The sequence below is a fragment of the Maniola hyperantus genome, chromosome 1, assembly GCF_902806685.2.
Source record: "Maniola hyperantus chromosome 1, iAphHyp1.2, whole genome shotgun sequence".
Lineage (NCBI taxonomy): Eukaryota > Metazoa > Arthropoda > Insecta > Lepidoptera > Nymphalidae > Maniola > Maniola hyperantus.
Window position 1 is genome coordinate 16,872,503 of NC_048536.1, and position 6,970 is coordinate 16,879,472.

Consider the following 6,970-nt stretch of genomic DNA (forward strand, 5'->3'; position numbering starts at 1 on the left):
TATGCTTAAATTCCAAGCCCAAACTCTTCAACCCTGATGAGGTGGGGTACAGCACTCCTAAACTATAGTGATGAACAGGAACTGAGGATGATGCAATATTATTTTTGGTGCCAAGCATAGACTACACCATTGAACTTCGGATCCCAACTCCTCAATCCTGATGCTGCAAAGTACTGAACTCCTAAGCCGTGGGGATTCGGGAATTTCTGATAGTGAATTGATATTTTATGTATCAAGCAATGACTACTTACACTAAAAAGCTATAAATAAAAAAAAACTATCTACCTACAAATAACTAAAAGCTTGATTTGCTATTAATCCGCTGAAACAGAGAAATAGCAAATTAAGCTTTGGTTCCTTATACCATAATATCCTTTTAACAAGATTTCTTACATTTTTTTTAAAGAATATTAGCCAAGTTTGTCAAGCTGACTAATATTCACCTTTCCCCTCAAATTAAGTGTACAGCTTGTGCTAGGAGAAGGTACGACAATAGTGCAACGGGTGGGGTTTGAACCGGTGACCTTTCGGTTTTCAGTCCGCTCCTTTAACCGTTGAGCTATCGAGGCTCCTTACAATCTAAAAATTCTTTTCAAAATAGAAAATCTAGCATCCAGCTTCATAACATCTGAAAACTCATCTTAAACTGAAGTCACTCCAACATCACTACAACAAGACCAGCAAAACAATTCACACTCGACTGAATCGCTAATTCAATTACCAAATAACAACGTCAATAGACAAAAACCTTCGGAGTTTTTGCGTCACAATTTTATTCATATCCCTACATTGTGGGCCCCTTTAAATTAAATACCTTTTGATTGTCGATAGAGCGTAAGATCCGTCGCTTAATCTCGGTTGATCATTTAACGTGTCTGATTGTGGGGTTTCGGGATGCTGCTTGCAAAAATTGTGGGGTGCAAGATAGAAGCGTTTTGCTTTTATTTTTACAGTACGCTTAGTATAAAAGATTTTACTTCTAACCATTGTTGATAGTATTTGAGAGTCGATACACGTTAAAGTAAAATGGCCCTTAACTGCCTTGTTTTAATCCTCAAGTTTGCACATATATTTACAGCCAGCGCTCCAAGCGGAAACGTTACGAAATTAAAATCAATGGTACTGAACTTTTAACTTTAAACCAAGACGCTTTGGGCTCATTTTCTTTGACGTTATTTTGTTTCGATTCTTGAATACTATCAACGTTGGTGAGAAGTAAAATTTTATACTAAGCGTTCTGGTGTAAAATCTTATTTAAATATAGACTGTGCTACTGGCAACATGTCTGATCTCAAAATTTGAAGAGTGAAGTCTTTGCGTAAGTGTAAAAGAACCAGCACTTCCTAATTACTAGATAGTATGGTATGGAGTATGGAATAACCAATAGGTACAGCATTCAAATTCGTCGTACAAATATTAAATCGCTTCGATTTCAAGGCAGGTGATTCATGTCACTAGGCATTTCTTTCAGTGACGAGTTATCACATTATTATGTACCGACATTCGAGGATCAGGTTCTATTTGTGTAGTGATAAAACATACAAAAAAAGACTGACGTCTATATGCAAAGAAAATTAAATTAGGTATTTTAATGATTCATAAATTGTGTCATTATCAGAATCAATGGTAGATATTAATTAAATTCTCGCTTTCGCTACTAGTTTAAACCAAAAATTAATCCCACTGTGAAGGTGGAAATAATGAAACCTTATCACTTTTTAAATTCAATAAACTCCCCTTATTGAAACCCTAACTTCATTGCCATGAAGTTCAAAATGTATTGGCACTAATTTAGCAATATTTATTTGTTTAGGTGCAATGATATCATCAGGAGGCATTCAGTTCTGTGGCCATTGGAGTTAAATCCGCCAGAAGTAAATGCCTCTGTGGAAACCAGAGAGCTGCAATCATTGCATCATGTGTCAATAGACGCTCCTTTTCAATTTAATTCCTGTTTGGCGAACGATGTTTACTTTGTATTTGCTACTGGTATTGGAGAAATAGAGTTTGTCGTCTTATTAAAACCGCGAAGGTTCTTAGACCCATAGATAAATGTTTTACCGGTCGGAAACAGAAGGAAAAGGTGACTGAATGACTGACTGACTGACTGACTCATCTATCAACGCACAACTCAAACTAAGTACTAGACGGATCGGGCTGAAATTTGGCATGCGCAGATAGCTATTATGACGTGCATCCGCTAAGGAAGGATTTTTGAAAATTCAACACCTAAGGGGGTGAAATAGGTATTTGAAATTTGTGTAGTCCACGCGGACAAAGTCGCGAGCATATTAGGTAAGCTAGTTCAAAATCTGAAAGATCCAAAACCTAGTTGAGGAACTGGAAACATTCCATATGATTTTTTCTTCTACCTAACTAAGTAAGTACTTATTTAGTAGATACCTATGCACCGTAAAGTTATCATAGAAGGGTTAAGAATACCGTAGGCATCTTGCAAATGGTTTCATTCTAAAGTAAAATCCACTCAATCAGCTTCAACCGCACATATTAAACTCCTTCAGATTTTTTTTATGCAATTCTATGCGTTTTACCGTTATAATCTTATGCGTATGCCCTTTAATCTGACCAGATGTAAATATTCAATAGAAATAAAGGTGGTATTGAAAACCACTTAACTACACCGAAAGTAGATACTATTTAAAGGACTTCATTAAAAAAAAAACTGAAAGCTATCATAGGATAAAATCACACTTTCTTCCGTTTACGTGCTTTCGACTTGACAATAAACATTGTATCATTAACATAAAACCTTTGCACAAAATTTTGTTCTAATTTGAACTCTATTCGAACCAATTAAAGTTTAAAATTCTACACAACTGGTTAACTGCGGTCAGTTCATTCCGGATATTAAAAAAAACTGGTTGCATTTAAAAGAGTATTAACGAAGATAACAATCAGATTCAAAATGCAGATTTAACTTTTTTTTAAACATACCTCAATGCGGTTAGCCTTTGTCACTTTAAAATGACAATTAATTATCTATCTGTTCAGCAGTATAGGTAACTTTGTTAAAGCTCATCCCTTTAGATTGGGCGCGGTTTTATTTACCGATGAAAAGCGTATTATTAGCAAAATCCCATGTTGGCTGCTTTCAAGTTTCGAGAGGATTATCGATATCCGATACTCGTTTCAAGTTCCCACAGTAACATCACTATATCTACTACTTAGATAGGTACATTTTAATGAAACAGTTGGTCTTATTTCGTGGTTTAACGACATTAGGTATAAAGAATAGGTACCTAGTAGGGGTAATCTAAATAACATTTCAGATACTTAGCTAGGTAGAACTATAATAACTTAAGTACAGCGTTTCCATCGTTACAGTAAATAACACCTATCCTTACCTACATATTGTTACCTATTATATCCTAGAAAATGCCTACAGAATCCCATAAACATTCTGTATATGAAAGTAACCAACATCGCCATTCATACAAGGCACAATATAAGTACAACCGAATATTACCAATACCAGCCAATACTATAAATTCTGCGTGCACTTTATTAAGGCAGTGGTCCGACCGCCGCGCCGGCGAGAAAACGACTAATATAAGTAACTATCGGCGATTTTCTCTCTCAAGAAACGCACAATAAATGTTAAGTAAGTAGGTACATTCCGTGTAAACGAAAGAGATGCATGTATATCAAAAGTTGCTCTCTGACTGTTCACACTGCCGGCGACGACTCGCGTTACTGGTTTTGTCGCTGAGCGACGAGCTTTCAAAAATAAACTCGCTCAGCGATATTCGTTCAGCAATCGCTCGCTTGAACACATGTAACGCGCGCGCACTTTTGCACAGGACTGAGCGACCGCGTTCGAATGGCGCGAGTAATCGCTCGTCGCACTTGCACACTCGCTTATACCTAGCCCGGTGACAAAACTATCGAAACTACACACTCGCTTCCCGCTGATCGCCAACTAGTTTATAGTTTCTAGTTCTACTCATTTCTCGCTCATTGTCGGACCACTGCCTAAGGAACCAACAGCACCACAGATTAGTGATTTACCACAATACGCAATGCACTGGACATGAAAATCTACGCCTTTGTGTGTATTGTAACATTCAATTTTCAACTTAATAACAATACTATTAAGGTACATTTCTGAGTGTTAACGATTCTATAATCATAGTTCGATTTCATGTAAAAAGGCTTAAGATGGTTTACGAGAAACTTCATTGTATTCGATTTGTAGGGTTGTCACCTGTTGCAATTTTTTTTAAAGCAATTTTGAGAAAATATGTATTTTTCTTTGTCAGAAGTTGTTACGTTATAATCTCTAATTCAATAGAAAAGCTACGGTGGTACATCACCAATGGGGTGCAGGTCATAGTGGCATAGAAGCACTGCTTACCCTAGTTCAATGTTAATTTCTCTATAACCTGTCACCTAATAGGTATCTACGTAACTAATGCCTGCCCTAGCTTCAAAACCTGCGCAAACTACTGCACATCACAGGCAAGAACGATACGCACTTGGCCAGCGTGATAGACTGTTGCCAACCCTTCTCGTTCTGAGGGGAGATCTGTGCTCAGTAGTGACGCAGCGATGGTTTGATATACAGTCCGCAACAAAGCTTGGTTTGCACCCACCAGTAGGTACAAGCGACTATGGACGTGTGCAAACCTAGCTTTGTTGCTGACCCTACATGTTATTATTAACTCACTCACTAAGAACAGTGGTAACTAGCAAGTGACAACCCTAACGATGAGTATAATGGCGTGAACGGAAGTAGCGGGCGGCAGTCAAATGATATAGTTTAAATGGTTCCTGACACAATGGTGCTAAGACCAGGCGTGTGCTTCATTCATGGTTTCACAGAGACGTCCAACAAACCCTAGTTATTTGAACAAAATTAGAATATCCTTTTTAAAGGAGATGGGAAGTGAAAAGTTTTCTTTGCCACACCTCCCTTATTTTTATTAAGACATTTTTTGAATATTTTTGAGATAGCATAACTGTTACTGTATCTCATAAGGATTACTATTTAAGGCAAGCTGAGGCCCTCAGCTCCGTCCGTTAAAAAGTAGCCCATGTCACTCTCCACGTCTTTGAAGATATTCAAAAAAATCAAGCTAATCCGTTGCTCCGTTGCGGCGTGATTGAAGGACAAAGCAAAATACAAATACACTTGCGCGTTTAAAAAATGGATAGTGACTCGCTCGTAAAAACAATGGTAACTAGCAAGTGACAACCCTAACGATGAGTATAATGGCGTGAACGGAAGTAGCGGGCGGCAGTCAAATGATATAGTTTAAATGGCTCCTGACACAATGGTGCTAAGACCAGGCGTGTGTTTCCATTCATGGTTTCGTGGAGACATCAGACATCCAACGACTAGGTAGTGATCATAATTAGAATGTCCTTTTTAAAGAACGTGGGAAGAAAACCAATCTTGAACCTTGAATTTTTGAAAAACATCATAAATTGCCTGGTTTCGTATTTCGAGGCCATGCCGTGAAAAGAGCACGTATACCTAGTTATAGAGGTTATACAAGAAGATCTGCTGTAAGGTACCTATAGTTTTGTATGAACTATGCTAGGACCTATTTGTATGTACGGTAAGGTGGTGGGGAGCGGGTGGATGAGGAAGGCTGAGGACCGTGTTTGGTGACGTGCTCTTGGAAAGGCCTATGTCCAGCAGTGGACGCAAACAGGCTGATGGATTGGATTGGATTGGATGCTAGGACCAAGTACCTACTTAGTTTTAGCTTTTTAGGGTTCCGTACCCGATCTTGGCTTCGGTTTGAAATCATATCTATTACGATCTAATCAAGTAAAGGAGTTCGATAGTCGCGAAATTTAGTACCTACCTAATCAATAGCTCTTAGTAAAATAGCAGACTAGCACCAAAATGCTATAGATATCTCTAGCAAGAGAAACACCTATCAAAACAGCGACTTGTATAGTACGCGACAGGTCGAAATGGTGTACCCCAATTGTGACCTCAATCTGTCGCTGACTATGGTACCTATCTGTCTACTTTTTTTATTTTTTTTTATTCAGATACAAGTTAGCCCTTGACTGCAATCTCACCTGGTGGTAAGTGATGATACAGTCTAAGATGATAGCGGGCTAACCTGGAAGGGGTATGGCAGTTTTTATAAAACCCATACCCCTTTGGTTTTTACACGGCATCGTACCGGAACGCTAAATCGCTTGGCGGCACGGCTTTGCCGGTAGGGTGGTAACTAGCTACGGCAGAAGCCTCCCACCAGACAAACCTCCCACTTACTTGTCACACGGACCGTTTGATAAAACTAAGATATCGAACTACTTTACTGTACTTGGTGGGAAGATTGAAGTCGCCAAATAGTGCTCTACCTCTAAAAATAGACGATTGCACAATTGCAATATATTGAACAGTGCACTAATACTCAGGTATTATTTATTTGTCACTGCTGTCATCGGTTCGTTTCGCGTTTTCTGTCGTCAGTTGTCAGCTGCCCAGTTGACGTTCTCACGGAACCCGACGTGCCCCGTGACCTGTCAGATGATCTGCGTTTCATGTGTCAGGGCTGCCAAAAGTGACGAAAAATTATTTTTTCAACAAGATTTTGATTTATACACACATAATTATACTTATTTTGTTAAATTTTTCAACTCTTTTAGAAAACAATTTTGCAATATGTAGGTACCCACGCGCTTAATATATTTTTACATAATCTAACAAAATGATTAGCTAATGGACGTTCGATTTGTTGATAATATATAAAACGTAATTTACCAACATAAACCCTGTTTAAAATAAACCGAATAAATTAATTTAGGATTTAAAAACTCATCACTATATGTAAATACACAACATACATTTACATAATAATATTATGTTGAAGGTAATAATTTATATGAAATCGGTTTTATGAACAGGACATAATTTAAGGGTCTAAAATCTATAAATTATTATCCTACTTAGTACTTAGGTACCTAAGTACTTACCTATTTAGTA